The following is a 22,858-nucleotide window of genomic DNA, read 5'->3' as shown; positions in this document are numbered from 1 at the left end:
CAGCAACAACAGGCAGCGATCTTCGTGGCACGAGCACCCAGTTGGACCCAGCTCGCATGCGCCACGCACACGAGGCAGGACTCGAGAAGAAAGAAGAAGACGGTGGAACGCCAGTTTTAGAACGCGACTGCCGGGCATTCTTCACGACCGCAGTGACTTCTAGTCGTGGGCACAGGCTCGCCCTTAATAAATATCGTTGTTTTGTTAACCTGTGTTCCTCAAAATCGTTACAATATTCAAAACAAAGAGCGGAATGCTGAAACGCTAAGCAGGTTGGAGAAAGCTACACTACAAACAATATGACTCGTAAACAGGATTAGCAGGCACGCGGGCATGAAACAGGTGGACACTCCCTCAGACTTGTTCAGGCTTTCGTGCTGAGCAGAATTGCGGTCACTCTGCCATATCTACGCTTAACGCAAGGTGACAAGTCCAGGGTATAGATACTTCTATGGAGGGTGTATAAGGTGGCCCTCGGCCTACCGATACGCACCTCTACGGAGAAGCTTCTCGTGCTAGGACTCAACAATACGTTAGAGGAGATGGTGGAGGCCCACCTCACAGCGCAAAATGAGATGTTGTCGCGAACTACAGCCGGTCGCTATACTCTTTCAGAAGCCGGCATTTCTTACACCCCTACCATAACCCCCAAAGCCAATATATGCCCTGTTCAGAGAACACATCTCAAAATTCTCCCCTTACCTCGTAATATTGCTACACGCGTGTGGTATTTGATTGTTTGACCGAGGCGCGCGGGCGCCATCACTCGAGAAAAGAAGAGGAAGAACAAGCTGGGCTCGCGCTGTGAACCTAACCGGTCAGCGCTGCAACCGCTGTTGTAAATACAACCTGTAAATAGTTGCCCGTCTTACTGACTCGTTCTTCGCGTAACATCGTGGTGGAGGTGGAACGTTCCCCGTCCTCGCCACGGAGCTCCGAAGCGGCCGCACCGTCGTCTTCTCAGCCATGGCTTCCGATGGAAACACCCCGTCGCCACCTACACCTTCGGCGCCTACCACAACGTACATTACGGTTCCTAGTCTCCGTGATCCTGGGACATTTTCTGCCCAAAATGGCGTTGACGTCGACGACAGGCTCAGCATGTATGAGCGTGTTAGCCGAAACCACCACTGGGACCCTACCATCATGCTTGCCAATGTTATATATTATCTGGACGGGACACCGCTTGTCTGGTTTCGCACCCATGAGGTTGAGATATCCAGCTGGGACACTTTCAAAGAGAGGCTTCGCGACCTCTTTGGCAACCCGTCAGGTCGCCAACAGGCAGCGCGAAAGGAGCTTGCTACCCGTGTCCAGTCGTCGACAGAATCGTATGTCGCCTACATACAGAAAGTGCTCGCGCTTTGCCGGAAAGTCGACGAGCACATGACCGCGGTTGACAAGGTGGACCATATCCTAAAATGCATCGCAGACGACGCCTTCAATTTGCTCGTCTATAACGACGTCTCTACTGTCGACGCCATCGTCAAAGAATGCCGCCGCTTCGAGGTAGCCAAAAGCCGCCGCGTCGTCCCACAGTTTTCCCGGCTCCCAAACACCCCTGCCACGTCCTCTTGCTCCGCTCTTCCTGCCACACGACCTTTTCAAGAGAACGTCACTCGTATCGTTCGCCGTGAGATTGAAGCGGCGAATCCGGCCCCCCTTCATCCACGACCCCTCGACGGTACCTTTGACCCAGCGGCCCCTACTATTTCCGTCATACAAGCAGCTGTGCGGCGAGAAATTGCAAACCGTGGCATCCCTACCGCCTGCTCTGTCTCCCGACCTGATTCGGCATCCATTTCCATGACCACATCCTTCAACGACCAGTATTTCGCTCCCAGACCACGCAATCCTGCTGAATGGCGTACCCCCGACGACAAACCGATCTGCTTCCGCTGCCACCGAGTTGGTCACGTATCCCGCCACTGCCGCAGCACCTGGATGCCGCCGTCCTGGAGCTCATTCCCTGCTCCTCGCCCATACGCCGACGCTCGCCGTTACTCACCTCGCCGTCCGTACTCTACTTCTGATGCCCCTGACAGCCGTTCCTCCGGGCCATCGCCGTCACCTCAACGCCGTCGCTCCCCGTCACCCCAACCTCGCTGCTTTTCCTCGCCAAACCGCCGGACGGAAAACTAGGCCATGCAGCTCTTGGAGGTAGTGCTGCATCCCGTCCGTCCTGTACAAATCCTCCGCTGACGCTCCTCACGAACGCGAACCTAATTGACGTAGACGTGGATGGTGTTCCATTCAAGGCATTGGTTGATACTATAGCCCAAGTGTCCATAATGAGCGCTAATCTATGTCGTCGCCTCAAAAAAGTTCTTACGCCTGCCATCACTCGGGCCGTACGCGTCGCCAATGGCGCCACTGTTGCCGTCAGTGGTATGTGCACTGCGCGCGTAGGAATTGCTGGCCGCCGCGTTCCAGTCCTGTTCACCGTGCTGACCAGTTGCCCTCACGACCTCATCTTCGGGCTCGACTTTCTGACGACGCATTCTGCCCTCATCGACTGTTCCACCGGTACGCTGTGCCTCGAGCTTCCTCTTGTTTCCGACGTTCGCCCCGAACAACCGAACACCCTCTGCACTACAGCGTTTGTTCGGTTACCTCCAAAAGCCCTAACCTTCGTCGAATTGGCCTCAACGGCAACCGTGCCTGATGGCGACTATATCGTTGCACCTATTCGTGACGTCCTCCTGGCGCGCGACGTCTCTGTGCCACACTCCGTCGTTACCCTTGCCGCTAATCGGATGTGTCTCCCCGTCATCAATTTTGGCTTGACGAAGCAAGTGTTACCTGAAGGCATAGTGGTGGCCACGCTCCGGTCTGTGACAGGCGACCACGTCACTGTTTTTGCAGCCGACGCGTCTCCAGATCCTCCTGATTACCCACAGGACGCCTTGAACCTCGACGGCCCATTACGTCCCATGGTCGCTCCGGACCTCGCCACTGACCAAGCAGCCGCCCTATATCGCCTTTTGTTGTTCTACCGCGACATATTTGACACTGAAAATCGCCCACTTGGTCAGACGTCCCTTGTTGAGCATCGGAAAAAACATTGGTGATGCTGTTCCCATTCACCTCCGACTGTATCGTGTGTTCACCGCAGAGCGGCAAGTTATTCAGCAGGAAGTAAACAAGATGCTCGCCAAAGGCATTGTTGAGCCCTCGTCGAGTCCTTGGGCGTCGCCGGTCGTGCTCGTCAAAAAGAAAGATGGCACGTGGCGTTTCTGCGTTGATTACCGCCACCTAAGCCGAATCACTAAGAAGGACGTTTACCCTTTACCACGAATTGACGACGCTCTTCATTGTCTTCACGGTGCCAAATATTTTCGTCCATTGACCTTCGATCTGGTTATTGGCAGATTTCCGTCGATGAGCAAGATCAAGAAAAGACCGCTTTCGTCACTCCAGATGGCCTCTACCAATTTAAGGTTATGCCGTTCGGTTTATGCAATGCCCCCGCCACGTTCGAACGGATGATGGACTCTCTGCTTCAAGGTTTCAAATGGTCAACTTGCCTTTGTTACCTCGACGACGTCCTTGTGTTTTCTCCTACATTTGAGACGCACCTTGAGCGCGTTGCAGTCATCCTTGACGTCTTCCGCAAGGCTGGGCTCCAATTAAACTCATCGAAGTGCCACTTCGGGCGCCGACAGATTACAGTGCTCGGCCATCTAGTCGATGCTTCCGGAGTACAACCCGACCCGGAGAAGGTTCCAGCAGTAACGGCTTTCCCTGTACCTCAGTCTGTCAAAGACGTCCGGAGTTTTGTGGGGCTCTGTTCTTATTTCAGACGGTTCGTGAAAGATTTCGCAGCAATCGCTCAACCACTCACAGAACTTATGAAGAAACACGTGCCTTTTACGTGGGGTTCCCCTCAGGCTGCCGCATTTTCACGCCTTATCACGATTCTGACTAATCCACCGATCTTGGCCCACTTTGACCCGTCCGCACCAACAGAGGTCCGAACCGATGCCAGTGGTTATGGGATCGCCGCCGTCTTAGCGCAACGCCAACACGGACACGACCGCGTTATAGCCTACGCTAGCCGACTCCTGACAACTGCAGAGCACAACTATTCGATTACCGAGCGCGAATGTCTTGCTCTCGTTTGGGCTGTTTCAAAGTTCCGCCCATATTTATATGGCAAGCCCTTCTGAGTAATCACAGACCATCATGCGCTGTGTTGGCTTTCGTCGCTCAAGGATCCTACTGGGCGGCTCGGTCGTTGGGCTCTCCGACTACAAGAATATCCCTACACAGTGACGTACAAGTCGGGACGCCAACACCAGGACGCAGATTGCCTCTCTCGCTACCCAGTCGAAAACCCGAGCTCTACGTCTGAGCCTGACACCGACGCCTGCGTTCTCTATGTTTTTCGACTGGTCCATGTCGCCCACGAGCAGCGCCGTGACCCGTCCTTGCGTGTCATCATTGACCGCCTGGAATCTCCACTTGCCGACAGTTCCCTTCGCTTATTCACACTTGAAGATGGCGTACTCTACGGCCACAACGTTCACCCCGACGGCCCAGCATTACTCCTTGTGATCCCTAAACACCTTCGCTCGGCTGTTCTCCACGAACTTCACGACCTCCCCACTGCCGGTCACCTCGGTGTGTCACGTACCTACGACCGGATCCGCCGACGTTTCTTTTGGCCTGGGCTTGCTCGCTCCGTTCGAAGATACGTAGCTGCGTGTGATAAATGCCAGCGACGCAAGACACCATCGACGCTACCTGCTGGGTACCTACAACCAATCGACATTCCCGCGGAGCCATTTTTTCGGGTTGGTTTAGATTTACTTGGTCCCTTTCCTCTTTCTACCTCTGGGAACAGGTGGATCGCTGTGGCCACAGATTACGCCACGCGCTACGCCATCACCCGAGCGCTCCCTACAAGCTGCGCCGCAGATGTTGCCGATTTTCTTTTACGCGACGTGATTTTATTACATGGAGCTCCGCGACAACTTCTCACAGACCGTGGCCGGACATTCCTGTCAAAACTTATCGCGGACATCCTGCAGTCCTGTGCCACGAGGCACAAGCTATCCACGTCATACCATCCGCAAACTAATGGCCTCACGGAGCGTCTTAATCGCACTCTCACAGACATGCTCGCGAAGTATGTCTCTTCCGACCACACAGACTGGGACCTCACTCTGCCGTTTGTCACCTTTGCCTTTAATTCCTCGCGCCACGACACAGCCGGCTATTCCCCAATTTTCCTCCTGTTCGGCCGAGAACCAGCACTGCCCCTCGGCACAACTCTCTCTGTTCACGCGGCACCCACCAGTGAATATGCACTTGATGCCGTCGCCCGCGCTGCTCACGCAAGGGAATTTGCCCGTGACCGCCTTCTGAACTCCCAAGAGAGTCAAAGGCGTTTGTACGACCAGCGACACCGCGACGTGCACTTCCTGCCTGGTTCTTTGGTGCTTCTATGGTATCCGTCGCGTCAGGTCGGCCTGTCCGAAAAATTGCTGTCGCATTACACAGGCCCCTACCGAGTGCTTCGTGCCGTGACTCCCGTCACATACGAGATCGCCCCTGACGCCCCATCTGCTTCCCAGTTCAGCGATATCGTGCACGTTACATGACTGAAGCAGTATCACCCTCCCAGTGATGACATTTAGACGCTCCGGGACGTCGCTTCTGCCGCCGGGGGATTATGCTACACGCGTGTGGTATTTGATTGTTTGACCGAGGCGCGCGGGCGCCATCACTCGAGAAAAGAAGAGGAAGAACGAGCTGGGCTCGCGCTGTGAACCTAACCGGTCAGCGCTGCAACCGCTGTTGTAAATACAACCTGTAAATAGTTGCCCGTCTTACTGACTCGTTCTTCGCGTAACAATATAAACCCCACCCAACACACCGAAAGGCGGGTGGAGCTGGCCAAGGCCCTGCACACCCGATTTGCAACTAATCATAAAGCAGCGTACGTTGCCGCGGCCGAGATCCAAGGACGCCATGCTTTTTCGGTCACGGTGATAAACTATGTAGGGCAAACAATATCGGGAGTTTCTATCAAAACCACTAACCCGGAGGAGGCGGAAGATCGCCTTGGCCATAGCCAACACTCCCAACGCTTTCATTAACAGCGACTCTAAATCCGCTATTCGCAATTATATTAAAGGGCGCATTTCCCCACAAGTTAATAAAATCCTTGCCCAAAACACTAACTATTGCACTGTCCAAATTTATTGCTCCCCAACCCACTCCTCACTCCCCGGCAATGAGACCGCCCACCAACAGGCTGTTGCTTCCGCTTCCGAGCCCACGGCCCAACCCAGGTCAGAACGGAGAATGAGGAGACACAGGAATTTGGGTATTCGACACGAGACCGTATGGTGACTTATAATGAAATTACGCAATAATATAAACTAGGCACACTTATATACCCCACAGCTCACGAATCACTAACCAAACGGCAGGAGCTCATCTGGAGGAAGCTACAGACGGGTACCTTCCCAACACCAATTCTGTATTCATACATCGATTCAGCAACCTTTACGCCGCAGTGCAAGCTGTGCAGAGCTCCCCGGGCCGACCTGTTCCATATACTGTGGGGCTGTCGGAATATACGTATCCGCGGTAGTCCACAGGACTTACAAATTACCACGACGCAGCAGTGGGAGGCCACACTGCTCAGCTCCAACCCAGATGAGCAGGTCTGGGTGACGGGCCGGTCTAGGCTGCCGCCAGGGAGCAGGGGCTCCAGGCCGACTAACCGCCGTCGCCTCCCGCATCTGAAGAAACCACGAGCCTCTAGTTTCAAATAAATGTTTTTTCCTCCTCCTCCACCTGCGTAACCGTTAAGGCCAAACTCCACGTACGCTTTCGAGCACCCGAAAGCACGCGCCGGCGCGTCTCGCGTTTGCCATGCGTCGCGGAGAAAGGTAGTTTGAAGCAGGCCAGCGGTTCACACCACCATCTGATGCGCACCAACTTGGATGACTATTTTCGCCTTCGTACACTTCATTTCGTATTTTTGTGAGCAAGCCAGAGCACATATGTTTCTCTGGAGAAAATATCCGTGGTCGCGTCGCGTTTCGACGCCTACGATCTCCACCGCACCATCTACGCATGCGCAGGTGCACGGACGCGAAGTTTCGCGCACCTGCAAGCGTATTTAGGCTTTTACATTTACCAATGAGACAAGTAGATCCAATTTAAAGTCGCATGACTCTGCCCCTGCGTAAATTTTACCCCTCGTGACACGTCAAAGCATTCATTTGCACCTTCAAGGTCACTGTGATATGATCTGCGATAAAATTTCACTGCTTCTGACGCAAAGTACCCGACCAGAAGCTCTGTCTTTGGCTTTAGGTACGCAACTAAAATCCACAAGAAAGTAATCTTTTCTGGCAGAAAAATTCGCCGACGATTACGATACCCCCCTAACTGGAAATTTGAGCGCAGCTGTATACGTGTTTTCATTTTGTGATATATTATCTGGCGCGGACCATCTGTCCCGTGTGGCACGTTGCAAACGGAGCTAAGTGTGGCGTGACTGCCTCGCAAAGCGAGAGATCCGAGAAGCAGCGCGGGGGTGACGTGTGGGCGCGATTGACAGCAGCCGCCGCACACAGGCCTCCACTCATGCAGTGCGTTGTTTCGATACAGACGACCCGCACTACTCTGGTGCCACATCGTAGCTATCGTCACCGCAAAGCCCGTCTTGCGAAGCACTAGGCTTTTTACAGCGTAAGCTGTTATGGGCTCATTCCAATATCCGTTTCGGGGCGCGATGATGCCGCCGCCACCGGCTCCCGCCGCGTAACCGCTTTTGCCGTAAACGCGAAAAAGTACCGGATTCCCGCCGGGATCGAAGCCGCGCCCGCTGCGTGGGAGCCGGATACTCTACCGCTGAGCCACGCAAGCGCTTGCTATCGGGTCGCGGAAAATACCCTTATTGCAAGCACGCAGGAGGAGACAACTCGAGCTTCCGCCAGTATGGTGGCGCCATCTAGGTAAGATGCCTGCAAACGCAGTGTCCGCAGGCGCAGTCGACGATATGCGATTCACACGAGGCACGCAATCAACGTGCTCCCGAGCTGCTGAGCCTCCGCCAGTATGGTGGCGCCATCTAGTTAAGGTGCCTGCGCCGGGCGGACAGTTGAGATCACTCTCGTCAAAACGAGGCGAACATACTGCTGTGAAGACCCTGTTGTGCGTGGTGCCCAAATTGGAGCTACTCTTGAGCCGCTCCACCAGCTTACGCTGTGACTGTGCTGCGTGTGCCGCGCAGGCTTGTGACTTATCTTCTCACGCATTCGCCATACCCTCCTCGACCGCTTTCCTGCTCGCTCTTCGCTGTCGCCGCCTTTCATCCCGCTGCGCTCCGCGTTCGCTTTCATCCTTCGCTGTGCTCGTTCGTTCGGTTACGAAGGACAACGCCGACACTTGCCTAGAACGGGCTCTAAAATATGGTTTAGCACTCGAAAAAAATTAACTTGCTCTTGTGCAACATTTGTCGCGTATACGCAAATGTTGCAAAAAAAGCGTGTTAATTTTTTTTTCAGTGCTAAACCATATTTTAAAGCCTGTTCCTACGGCAAGCGTCGGCGTTTTCCCTCGTAACCGAGCGAACGAGCACAGCGAAGGATGAAAGCGAAAACGGAGCGCTGCGATGCGACAATTAATAACACAAAGAATAAGGTCACAGGCAACAAAACTGCCTAAGCAACAAGAAATCATGCTCTCATGAACAAAACACACCCCGATCATCCCTACGCCATCACTCACTACAGCATAGTACCGGGGGGTCAACCTAAGCACCATGTTCCCGGTCTGTTGGTGGCCTCCAACCTTAGTTCACCGGACTGCCTGGACATCGATGTCATGATCCGCCAGCAACTTGAGCCTGGATTTTCTTGGCGGTCAGGGCCGCGATTTTGTAGCGATTCCTTCTCCGACGATATTCCTTGTCGCACTTTTCGCGCTTTGTCAGTGGTCAGAGCGACGCCCCGCCCGCGTTATCAAAGCGATCAGCCGGCCGTGAGCGGTGGATGATATCAGTGGCATATAATCGAGCGGAAGACATCGCTACAAAATCGCGGCCTAGATCTCGAACGTCTCTCGGACTGATAAGTGGCTGCGTTGACGGCATTTTCGCCTAAGCGAGTAAGCAGGCCCGAAGCACGGCGTTTACCTGGCACGCTCCGCAAGCCGCCAGACGCCTCCGTGCCCGCACAATGGACAGCGTTCGGAGTTCTGTGGTGGTGCTCTGTCCACATGCCTCCTTTCAGTTAGGGCATGAGGTTTAGTCCTCAAGGTAGCGCGCCTACCTGAAGACGTCTTTGGTGTTGATCCCTCAAGCTCGTTGATGACAGTCCCGTCTCCCGTGCTCGTGGCAACTTCTCGAGGCCGCTTGATCTGTAGAGCGACGCTGGTACTCAGAGCGGCACCATCAGCTGGTGGTCCTCGTTTATGGGCTCGGCCTCCTCAGTGATCGCCGCAACTTCAAAGCTTTCACTGCATTTCACAGTCTCTACTATTGCCTGTAGTGCTGCTGCTGCAATGTCGTGCTCGGTTACCCGGTTCTGTCGGTTTTCTGGAGGAGACGCTACTTCTGTCATCACTGGCGCCATCGCGCCTTCCACCTCCTTGGCGTCCATGACGTTCTCGCTCGGCATCATGGCTAGACGCGCTTCCTGTTACCGTGGCATACGAGCGGACGCACTGGGCGGCTACGAGACCAAACCACCAGAATCGGGAGCATCGTGGCACCACAAAGTATCGGCGGACGTGACCGGATCCCTGGCAACGTAGACGCTGCACGGGATGGCCTGGCTTGACCACTAAGGCCAGCTCCCGGGAAAACCGAATCAGGTGCGGCCGGTCGTCAACCTTTAGGCCTGTCTTAAGCTTCACCAGTATGGTTCTGGTAGTAGAACCGTTGTCGTTGACACATATCGACCCGCCAGCGCTCACGTGTCACCTCAGTGACACGGGGAGTGGTCGACGATGTCGCGGACATCGTCGTCTGTCGCTGCATGCAACAGCCAATTTTGTCGAACCTTCACCTGCTGCACCGCGGGCCCAAGGCGGAGCAGCGGCAACCCATCACATGTAGTTCCTTCAGATCAGCGAGCCTCTTCGTCGCCTCCAGACTGCTAAGCGCCACGGCCCAGGCGTGGTTTTCTAGGGCTTTGCACATATTATAGACGTTTCGTGGCAAACTTTTCAAGGATAGCCGAACCTTTGCAGCGATTAACAAAGGATATAGTTCCGTTTGGCTGGCAGCAGGCATTCTGTGAACTCCAGGAACGTCTGCAAAAACTTCCCGTTCTAGGATACTTTGACGAAGACAGTGACACCGAGTGGCACGCGGATTCCAGCAACGTTGGCCTTGGTGCCGTCCGCGTACAGTGGCAAGATGGAGCTGAGCGCGTCATTGCGTACGCAAGCCGCACTTCGTCTCCAGCTGAAAGGAACTATTCCACTGTGGAGAAGGAATGCTTGGCTGTTGTGTGGGAAATTGCTAAGTGCCGACCATATTTGTGCGGCCGATCGTTTCGAGTTGTGACACATCACCATTCATTGTGCTGGCTCGCCAATATGAAGGATCCATCTGGCTGTCTTGCACGCTGGAGTCTTCGCTTGCAAGAATACGATATGACGACAGTGTTCAAGTTCGGGCATAAACACACCGACGCCGCCTGCCTGTCTTGTGCTCCACTTCAATCGTCGCCATTCGACGTTGATGAAGAAGACGCATTTCATTCCATTATCACAGTATCAGACTTCAGCAAGCAGCAGCGCGATTATTCAGAACTCCGGCCTCTCATCAACTACCTTGAGAACCGTCTACCAAAGCCGCCTTGAACGTTCGTCTGCAAGTTATCGTCGTTTTTTTTCTCCGCGATGGCGTCCTCTACAAATTGGGTTTTCACTCAACCGCAACCGCCTGCCTCCTTTTAGTGCCGTCCGCACTACGTGACGACATCCTACGGGCCGAGCCATCTTCGGGCCACTTGGGATTCGCGTGGACGTTTTCACGCATACGCCAAAAGTACTTCTGGCCTAACCTTCGCCGTGACGTAAAGCAGTATGTGAAGACAGGCCGCGACTTCCAGAGACGCAAGACACCACCCGCGTCTCCCGCAGGACTTCTCCATCCCGTTCATCCTCCTTGGTTTCCTTTTCAGCAAGTTGGCATAGATTTGCTTGGACCATTCCCCACGTCGAGGGCTGGTAACCGTTGGATTGTTGTTGCCACAGACTAACTGACACGTTACATTGAAACCCGAGCTCTCCCACGAGGCACTGCTAATGATATTGCGACCTTCTTTGTACATGGCATCGTACTCTGCCATGGCGCTTCAACAGTGGTTATAATCCACCAGGGCACAGCATTTACAGCGCATCTCACAGAAGATATCATGGATCTCAGTGATACAGTTTACTGCAAAGCCACTGCTTACCATCCCCAGACGAATGGGCTACCAGAAAGGCTAAGCAAAACGATTGCTGACTTGATTTTTATGTATGTTGACGTCGACCACAAAAACTGGCACCACGTTCTCCCATATTTTACGTTTGCATATAATACTGAAACTACCGGCTTCACCCCTTTTCACTTGGTGCAAGGCCGGGAAGCTGTAACAACGTTGGACGCAATGCTTTTACCCACCCACTGTTCTAATGTTGTCCCTGATGCTGCCGAATTCGCTCGATGCGCCGAAGAGGCGCGCCATCTCGAACGAATGGGTATCCGCTACCAACAACACAACGACACCGACCGATACAATCTTCGTCACCGAGGCGTCCCTTATCAACCCGGTGACAAAGTACGGGTGTAGACACCGATCCGCCAGCGTGGTCTGTCGGGGAAACTTTTGCGCCGCTACTTTGGACCCTACAGGATCATCCAACGATTCGGCGACGTCACATACGAAGTGATTCCTGAAGGAGAATACACCACTCGCCGTCCCCGACGGCCACGCCTGTCCGATGTCGTTCACGTCTATAGGTTGAAACTGTACTACTCTCGCTGACCGCAAAGCTCTACACCTCTCTCACCATCTACGTCTTCCTTAACGGTATCACTGTGCGAATCTCCAGTGCATACATGTTCCGCATCGAGACGGTGCTTCTAGGGAGGGGGGTAATGCCACTACCTTGACACAAATGAACCGCCGCTCGGTGCGATTCGGTGCAACATGCTAGGCATGTTGGATTGCTCCCCGAAGAAGACAACGATGAAGGTGGTAGGACAGCTTCATAAAGGATATATAGCTTCGACCCAAGTCTTCAGCGGTTTTGTCTGTGACAATATGTCTGCAGTCATGATATGTCTGGTGCAGTAATAGGAGCGTCAGTTGCTTCAGAGCCAGCGATGGATGATAGGGCTTCTTGGTGATTCCGGGAATAGTAAAATTCGCTTGAGGCTGTCGCATGCACCACAGGGGAGACGAAGGCGTCGCCGCCGGTGTATAAGATGACGGTGTACACTCTTGATTGGCGCTAATCAATTTTGAGAAGGTCGCTTGAGGTCTCTCGGCTGGTAGGGAAGCTAGGTGATGGTCAGGGATCCTTGACAGATGACGAATGTTCGTTCTGAGGGAGTCGACAGCTACGTGTGTCTGGATCGTATGGTCTCTCGCGATGGCTATTGTTGCTGTTGTTGAGGTGCACCGAGGCAGCCGTAAACACGAGCGTAGGGCTTGACCTTGTATGCTCTCCAGAGCGTGAATGTTCGTCTTGCACGTATTTGACAAAACTGGCAGACTGTAAGGAAGGAGTCCCAGGAACAGTAAATACCCTGTACAGCTGCAGCATTGAATGAATTGGTGCACCGAAGTTTTTCCCGCAGAGAATTTTGAATACCTTAGGGATAGCAAATAACTTCTTCTTCATATAGACGCAGTGAGGGGTCCACGAGAGGTTGCGGTCGATGATGACACCCAGAAAGCGATGCGTCTTAATATAGGCCACAGTTAACCGTTGATCGAAACGGGATCCAGTGACATTTGTTTGCGCGTAAAGCCAACCAATGCGCACTTTTCACTAGACACACCGAGGCCTTGTTCTCGTAGATAAGACGCCGTGATGATTGCCGCCCGCTGAAACCTGGCCCGCACCTGAGGTCGAGTCACTGCAGAGGCCCAGATGCAGATCTCGTCGGCGTATATAGAGACATAAACTGTACGCGGTAAATACTCCACAAGTCCTACCAAGAAGAGGTTGAACAATATAGGGCTCAGCACTTCACTCTGCGGCACACCACGGCAGATGTTCCGAAGTTGGGCCGTCTTCACTCTGTATATGGTTGCTATATGCCACGCCATGCTATATTGCATGTGGTATATGCCGGTTGTATTGCCACACCATTCTATCACTAAAGTTGCTCATACCAGATCTTAAGTTGGCAAAATTATTCCTGTGAATATTCAGAGTGGCAGCCCACAAACAAATATCATGAAACGACGTCGACAGCGCATGCCCTTCATCTCAAGTCCTCTTACACCTAAATATTAAACGTTCGAAGCAATAACAGAGCTCAAGCATGAAAATGATGTAATTTTATTGCCGCGGCTGTGCACGACCTCCGGCATCGACCCAGGAAAGAGATTTGAAACATACTTGATGCGGAAAAGTGGTGGTAAAGTTGCTGAGAAAGACCTTGGCTTACTGATGTACCCCCAGTGCCACGACAACTGGGAGCGCATCATTCTTGGCCATCACATCTCGGAAATCTTCCACGGGAAGGGCGTCACACGCACTTCTCCTTCCAAAAATATATTGTGAATATAAACTCGACCTGTCGGCAGGTCCGGCAGAATTATCTCCTAATCCTTATAGCCGCGTCAATAATTCTGTTCCGCGACTACATGTCTCGGATGCCACTCCCACGGAGTTCGCTATTCCGAGACCCTACCCTTGCATGAGCAAAAGCAGAATGTCTAAGCCACGATCGCACGTATTCTTCTCGCGTACCAAAGCCAGCCAGCTCAATGAAGCACTCGGCGCGTACACCCCATGCCACTTCTGGCCGCTCGCGCTTTGAGGTGCCGTGTTAGGCCTCATTCACACAGCCGTCAAACGCTCCGTCGCATCACCGTCAAAGCACCGGTTTTCGTCAGGCCAGAGGGTTTCCGAGTCGTTTTCCCCTCAATAACGGGCCGCCGGCGACGCAGAGCGGTGCTGTTCGCTTCCGTCCCCAGCACTGTGACGGAGCCACGCCCCTACAAAATCGACCAATCAGAAATTAAGAAGCCGTCGCTAAATACAGCCATTTTACAAAGCTGAAGCTGGCAACAGCAGCGGCTGCTGGTTTGTTTACATGCGTTCCACGTGCGCCACACCGAAAACTCAGCTGTGTGTTTCGGTGGTGCTTAAATGTGCGACATGGACAACGCCGAAGGCCGAACTTGCGATTCCTGCACATGTTTCGCCCCCACGCACTTCTTCGTCGACGAGCTTTGCGCGCTTGTTGCTGTCTCCGCTTGCAAAGCAAGAACAGCAGCAGAAAACCGCTTCAGCATCACGAAAGTAGACCCGTGGTACAGTGTAGTAGAATATGAGGGTAGTGGGCTCAGCGGCGCCGGCAGCGTAAAGCCGCCGATGTCAACTTGGAAACGCAGCTATACATTGAAATCGACAGTAGAACGTCTGATGTGCCACATGGGAAGCGCATCTGTCTACACATTAAAAGGAGCGCGGCGTCGTACTGTCGAGATCAGTGTCGCGACCGCGTTAGCGCCCTGTCCGTTTGCTTCGACGCCGCGGTGCTCGCTCTGCATGTTCGCGGCATAGGCGCCAACTATGGCGGGGGGGGGGGGGGCTCTGGGGCTCGAGCCCCCTCCGGAATTTCCCCGGGGGGGCTGAGCGACCCCCCCCCCCCCCCGGAGATCCGTAGCCGACCCCCCCCCCCCGCCCCTAAAATGTCATAACCGGAACCGGAGTGCTGTTACCCACATAACTTGAGGATTCTCATGCGGTGCCTCGACATTTTCACTTTTGCTGTGGCTAAAAGCTTACGGCACCATTGTTCGCGCGGACGTGCACGGCTTTTAATTTATACTTTCGCTTTATTTCGGCAAATTCTGACAATAGGAGGACAAGCGCATTAGAAGCACCATCGGCGGCTACCTCATCCGTCTTTCCTCACTTTAACATTTTTTTTAAAATTCCCCTCAGAACCCCACGCACAGACACAAAATATTTAAATATATACAAAGGACAAAGTTCATTAGATTTTTTAAAGAGAAGGAGGTATCCAACTAAATGGATAGCCTATACCTAGAAAATGAATATGTCGATGTATGTTCACCTCACTTCAAATTACTTTCCGTGCTTTTTTGACCCTGAAAAAAACCTGCAGACTTCAGTGACCCCTTCGGTAGAGTCTTCTATAAACGGCATGTGAAAAGCGCGTGAGTGATATGTGTCTCAATATTGATTCTCTTTCCAGTAGGCAATGCTAACGACTGCCGACAAAATAAAAGAAAAAAAGCTCTTCTAAGTATTTACAACTTTTACGCGTTAGGAATGGAAACATTGCTTCTTGCATGCAGAGGCCATAAATACGGTGTGTTTCAGCAAACACTTTCAAAAAATTTTTAAAGGTTGCCTGTGGCATATAGCACAATTCTAGTTCATCAGCTGGTCTACTCGAAGAGGTTGACATTACTTGCACAACAAATTTAAATGCATAATCGACTAATTAAAAAATCACCAATTAGGTTTTTAACATAGTAACTTATGGCCCCTGTTCCAATTTACAAATTCTAGCCGTGGAATTCGCAAGGCGGATGCTCTAGGAACTAATTCTCAGGATGGCACCAGTTTCGAGATAATTCCCGAACATTGTGGAGAAATGCATTGGCGTTCCAGTTACTTTTGCGCTTACCCGCCGTGGTTGTTTAGTGTCTATGGTGTTGAACTGCTAAGCATGAGGTGGCGGGATCAAATCACGGCCACGGCGGCTGCATTTCGATGGGGCGAAATGCTATAACACCCATATACTTAGATTTAGGTGCACCTTAAAGAACCCCAGGTGGTCTAAATTATTCCAGAGTCCTCCACTACAGCGTGCCTGATAATCAGATCGTGGTTTTGGCTCGTAAAATCCCATAATTTGTTCTTTTCATACTTTTGTGCTTTGATGCATAAAACGACGTTTTGTTGAGAAAGTGACTGGCACGCCAATGTATTTCTCCGCAAAGTTAGAGAATTAATATCTCGACACTGGTGTTTGCCTGAGAATTACTTCAAAGTGGATCAGCACTGCACGGCTAGAATTTGTAAATTGCAACATGGGCCATAAGGTAATTAGCTAAAAACCGAATTGGTTAATTTTGTTAATTAGTCGATTATTCATTTCATTTTTTTGTACAAGTAATGCCCGCCTCTTCGAGTAGACGAGCTCATGAACTAGAATTGTACTATCTGCCACAGGCCACCTTTAAAAATTTTTGGAAACTGTTCGCTGAAACACCTTAATTGTATATAGAATTCACTCAGCAAGCGAAATGATGCCAAGCTGGATTCACTCAAAATGAGAATAAATAGAAGTCTAGAAGTCGTGCGCAGCAGCGCTTATACTCGGACTCAAAGTACTAAAAAAATAAAAAAGAGTGCAGTTTGGCCGGGAAGGCGAAGCAGTATTAGTGATAGCGAAGTAGAGATAATTACACGAAGGAAGATTCTTACCGTGTAAATCCGTGTAAGGATCGCACCCGTGTAAGCTCCGCACCCATAACTTGACAGCCAATATTAAATATCCAAATAACCAACTGAGAAGCAATCGCGTCCCGTGCGTTCATTCTGATCGGGCTCAACAGCGAATTGTCGCGCGCAGCGTACTTTCGCGCGTCGCTACTTGATGTCGAGAGGAGGCGATCGCGGAGGTTTACGGCGGATTTCATACGCGTAGTAGGAAAAATGAGGTCACATGGCCCGGTCCCATGAAAGGCTCGTCAAAATCGCGACGGAAAAGTGTGGCCCTTACACGAGTTATAGTGGCCATATAAATTGTAGTAAACATTCACCTAAAGTTAAAATAGTAAGCATAGTGGACATAGTGGACATATAAGCATGGACCATGTAAACCTGGAAATACCTCACTGGATGACCTCGAGCGCTCGCTTTTACAAAGCAAGCATTGTGAAGAACGCCGGCTGCGGAGACAAACGGTTCGTACAGCCGCGCGATTCACTGCAACTCCGAAAATTAGATTCATCATCATTATCTGTCTATTTTTATGTCCACTACTGACGGCCTCTGAGAGTGATCTGCGATGACCTCGTCTCTTAACTCTGCAACACTAGGGGCGCAGAAAAACAGCCCAGCAAGGAAGACAGCAGGCATGAAGTTAGCAGCCATCCCTGGTCACCCTTTATCATTGCATCCACCAACGATTACCAACAATTCGATATGGCACGCGGGCCCCATAAGCGTCAGCCGCGCACAGTCATTCACAGCTGCGGCAGGGCTAGAGGAGAAGACGCGTGCTCTCCTTCCCATTCGCGTTTCATTACGTGACCTACAACTAACGCGAATATTGAGCGCGTGGGAAATAATGCCCATCAAGCCGCCAACCTTTTCGGCTCCCTGTTACGTGCTTTTCCCGCACCCACAGGGTATGGGCCGCTCATGTATATGGCGTTTGGATTTAATGCGGAACATCACGGCGACGATAACCGCGACAATTTGCCTGAAGTGTCGATTTAATTGCTTTCGCCATAAAGTTGGAAACAGAAAATTGTTAGCAGAGGGTATATATATATATATATATATATATATATATATGGGTAGGTTTCGGAAAGCTGGTCGGGCCCCAGCCCCCCCCCCCCCCCGGGAAAATCAAATCAACTCAAATCAAATCACAATATTTATTCCAACATTACAAGGCAAATGCAATGTTGAGGATGACAGGTAAAAAGCCTTCTTGAGGCTTGACCTGTCAAAATGAAAACTTTCCGCCTATGGTTCGCGGCGTCTCTTTATTGCATGTGCACCACTATGCGCTTTCCCTGTAGCACAGCAAGCGTCGCACCGTCGATTTCAATGTATAGCTCCATTTCCAAGTTGACATGGACGGCCCCGTTGCCGCAGGTGCCCAGTTAGCGCGCTACCCTTTTATTCTAGTACACTGTACCCATGGGTGTTGTGGTTCGCCATTACACAACTTATTCTCAGTTTATGCAAACATTACACCAAAGTCAACTTATTTAACAGATTCAATGCGTAAGGTAAGTTACATTTTTCTAGGTTTAGGCGAACATCGAACCGGTCAGTCAACACCGTACTGCTGTCGACATCGCCACCGCCGTCGCCAATGCGTGCACTACTCCGTCGCGCCTGCTGTACGTTTTATTGCGATAGCAATTATATGGACACCCCAAGGGCATTTCTGCCATCGTCGTCGCCGTGAGGTTCTGTAGAAAGTCCAACGGTGATAAAATCGTCGCCGCGCGCCTTATGCTGTAGTGCGAGTGAAAGTGCGCTTTCACGGAGAGCGAACCCACCGCGTAGAGCAAACGCGACGTGTTCCGTCGTGCGAAAGGCTGCTACGTATCTTGCGACTCAGCGCAAGGGGAACTGGCGACTCAATCTGCTACGCGAAAGAAGGAAAACGGGAAGGCAGCACGGGAGGGAGGGGGCGCGGCTTCTACTCTGCCAGAAACTGCGTACATGTACTTTGCGCGGCTGAGGGCTGTCGCGCGCACCGTATCTTGAAACGATCTTCACAGGGCTCTTACCTTTGTATGCGCTGTTCTTTCACCGCTCAGTTTCCGTTGAAGCGATAGACCGCACGAAACTTCGGTCGCTGCTGTAGCCGCGGTTGCTCACGCCAGCGTTTTGACAGTGGCTGTCTGCGGTCATTGAGTGTGATCTATTCATGTTTGCTTCTGCGGGCTGACACCATGCTTGTTAATTCAGTTAGTAAACGAATGTGTTCAAGTTTATGCAGCCGATAAAACTACTGTCCTTACTCCGTATAGCTCTCTACTAGTAAATTTGCTATTGCAATTGACGCTTCGCCTTTCGGGCGAAACAGCGACTTTTTTCTTAAGCGAAGCATTATAGGCTCACAAGTTTCGGCGGTGATGCTGGTGGTGGTGTCACGCTGAAAAGTGGGCCGATCCTGGTGATATTGCAGAAAGGGTCCAAGCTCAATGGCACATACCTCTGTCATATGGGCTGATCCTGGTGATCATGCAGAAGCGGTTCAAGCTCAATGGCACCTACCCCTGTGGGCCCTTGTCACACGTGGGACCCAAAGAGACAAAAACACCAGCCCTTCCCTAGTCGATCTTAATCACGTTTTAACATTTTTGTGCGAAAGTACGATTGCCATCGTCGTTTTAACATACACTACGATAGCCATAGGCGCGTACGTTTATAAATACGTAGTCGCTAATGACGTCACAATTCGTGTTTCTCTCGCTTATGCTCTTTCACTAGTTATGTAAAAACCAACAATCACCATGTCGTAGACACGCCTCAAACGGCCGGCGTACAAATGATATCATTGCTGGCATCACCCAAAACGTGCTTTTCGTCGGGCTGCTGTCGTCGCACACAGGTACAGTGCGTCTACTGATGATGATGATTATGATCATGATTTAAGGGCATCCCCTTTGAAACCGGGTGGTGACAAATAGTCACCTAGCCTGCTTGATTTAATCATGTATACTATACATGTTCTTTATCTAGCATTTTTGTATACCTCTCATTTATATTTTTCTTTTTTTTCAATGTCTACCTTGTACCGCTACCTATGATTTTAAGAGATCAGGTCGTATCAATCTCTTCCCTGCTTCTTTTTCACCCATGCTCTAATCATCTCTTGCTTATCTGATCGGTTGACGTTTTCTTCCACTTTATACCCAAGCGCTTCTGGAAGTTGTACGTTACCTACGGTTCTCGCTGGGTGAATCCCTTCGCATTCCATTAAAATGTTCTGAGTGGTCTCCAGATCTTTACTCCAGCATACACATGCCTCATCTGCTTCCGAATATTTGCCCCGATTTGTTTTGGTCCTTAGGCAACCGGCTCGAGCCTCAAACAGCAAGGCAGTGCCCTTTGTGTTATCGCACAGATTTTCCCTTCTAATTTATTTCTTCTGATTCTTGTAAATCTCCATGGTCTTTTTTGTTTCCATTCTTTGCATCCAATTCACTGTCTCTATTTCTCTCACTTTCTTTCTGGTGACTCCTGGCTGTCTATTTACACTTTCGATTATCCTGTACTTGGTTGCCAACTTCCTTGACCTCTTCCTCCATTCTGTGTCCACGCTTTTCAAGTACATAAACTTGTGAACCTTATCCGCCCATTTATTTTCATCCATGTTCCTGAGTCTCTCTTCAAAACTAATTTTGTTCTGTGCTTCTCTGACTTCGAAAGAGGCCCAACCCATGTCACCCTGCAAGGCCTCATTTGTGGCTTTACCGTGGGCTCCCAAAGTCAACCAGCCTACTGATTTTTGGTTAACTTACAACCACGACAAGATACCCAATTTAAACATAGAATTGCATTTGCGAAAGTTAGCGCTGGCACCATTACTGCTTTCCAGATTCCACGCACCACCTCATACTTATTGTGGCCCACAGTGCTCTGTTTTATTATTGCTCCATTCCGCTTCCCCTTTATTTTCAGATTATCTTGGTGGTTTGACGTTGACATTGACATTGAATTTTATTGACACGAAACAATTTACAAAAAATGAAATTGCAATAATGCATCTGAATCCCTAGCCAGAGGCTAGTTGGGATTCATTCAAGTATATTTGTGAAAAAGAGCATGCCACATAACGAAACAATAATGATACAAACAAAAATATTTTACTAACATTATAATACTTAAAGAAAACTAATTATAACATGATTATCACGCTGCAATACAATTTAAAACGTTGCCTGCATTTATATAAGTAAGTCTCACAACATGAGCATACATATTGTTGAATTGTACAATCAACAGTATCACGTATATAATAAGCATAACACATTGTAAGAGGGTTTATACACAAATACAATAACGTACAACACAAGTATACATGGTAGTCAATTGAAAATGGTTACTCGTTCTGAAAAAAAGAAAAGAATAACATTTGGGGGGGGGGGGTTCTTAGCAATTTATTAGGTGCCTATATATTACTTAGAAAATGGCTTTTCAATGCTAAGGAGAAATTTCTACTCTGTTTTATTTCTAGTGGAAGGTTATTCCACACGGCGACTCCATTAACTGCAAGTTTTCTGTTGCCGTAAACATTTTTTGTTTGCTGAGTAAGGTAGTTGCCTTTTACTTTATTACGGCTTTCGTAGCGAGAACATAAAAATTGTGATGAGCAGACTGGACAGTTGGTGCTAATACTAGCTTGGACCATTAGTGCAGTTCTATAATCAATTAGAATGGTGAACGGCATGATATTTAGGCTTCGGAAGAGTGGTAGCGTATGTGCAGTATAATCTGAATTTGTAATAAAGCGTATTAGGGGGGGGGGGCTCTTTTCTGGAGTATAATAACTGGTTCTAGGTATGTGCGGTATGTGTGACCCCAGGTAACTAAACAGTAATTTAAATGGCTATGAAATATACTGAAATAAATTATTCGTAATGTCGGTATGTCAAATATGTTTCGGCATTTGTGCAAGAGAAAACAAGCTTTACTGAGTTTCTTGCAGACTTCGTCGATATGAGTTTCCAGTTAAAAGATTCATCAAGAATAACACCTGGGTATTTTATTGAATTCACTCGTTCTAGCGCAGAATTATTTAGTGTAAGTGTACGTGAGTATTCTTGCAGAAGTTTGCGCGGTGAATTAAAAACAATATACTTGGTTTTCTGTGTATTTAACGTTAGTTTGTTTCAAGAGAACCATTTGTGGATATCGTTAAGCTCTGAATTCGCACAAATAAAGGTATGGTCCGGAGAGTCTTGGGCACATATGAGAGCTGTATCGTCAGCGTACATAAATATTGAAAAGTTTTTTTACTACGCAAGGAAGGTCGTTAATGTACAATGAAAGAAATATTGGCCCAAGAACTGAGCCTTGGGGTATGCCTACAGTTGTTTCAAGGAACTCGGACCTGGTATCAGCTACTTGCACTGCCTGCTTACGGTTTTCTAGATAACTTTTAAAGAATTCTAGGCACATTCCACGAAAGCCATAGCATTCTAGTTTGTTTAATAATATGCTCTGGTTGACAGTATCAAAAGCTTTTTTAATGTCCAGAAATATACCTACAACTGTTCTGTTATTATTTAAGTGGAAGTTAATAAGTTCAGATAAGGACAAGACGGCTGTATCAGTTGACCTTCCCTTTCTAAACCCATGTTGACAGGGCGTAAGAATGCTTTGGCCTTCTAGGAAAGACATGATTCGTTTGATTATTAGTTTTTCGAATACAATATTTATGGTACTTAGGATGGAGATAGGACGGTAGTTTTCTGGGATGTTTTTATCACCGGCCTTGTGAATCGGTATTATCTTAGATAACTTAAGGAGGTCCGGATACGTAGATGTATAAAATGATAAGTTAAATCTTTTTTCTAAAGGTACACAAAGGATATCGATGCATTCCTTGAGTGCCAAAGAAGGTATGTTGTCACAACCGACTGAAAATTTCACTGGCATAGCACTGACTACAGTTACAATTTCACTAGCTGTTATATCTGTAAATTTAAATGTATTAGGATTGCGAGGTGGGTATGTAATGTATTGTTCGTTGATAGCCGTAGCCATTAGCCGAGAACCTACTGTGCAAAAATAGGTATTAAACGTCAAAACGAGGGTGCACACTGATACTCCGAGAGCCTCGAAGTCTGGCATGGTGTAAGAGTTTGCAGGTGGTCTAAGAATCGAGTTTATAATACGCCATGTGATTCGTGAGTTA

The 22,858-nt window shown here is 49.9% G+C and overlaps 1 protein-coding gene across 1 annotated transcript in view; it reads left to right on the top strand.

Annotated features, from left to right (window-relative positions):
• LOC119445478 (monocarboxylate transporter 3-like) overlaps positions 1–22,858 on the top strand; it is a 117,265-nt gene that overhangs the window by 88,681 nt on the left and 5,726 nt on the right. The window lies entirely within an intron of this gene.

The sequence above is a fragment of the Dermacentor silvarum genome, chromosome 3 (assembly GCF_013339745.2).
Source record: "Dermacentor silvarum isolate Dsil-2018 chromosome 3, BIME_Dsil_1.4, whole genome shotgun sequence".
In the NCBI taxonomy this organism is placed as follows: Eukaryota; Metazoa; Arthropoda; class Arachnida; order Ixodida; family Ixodidae; genus Dermacentor; species Dermacentor silvarum.
This window is presented reverse-complemented; position numbering and strand designations above follow the sequence as displayed.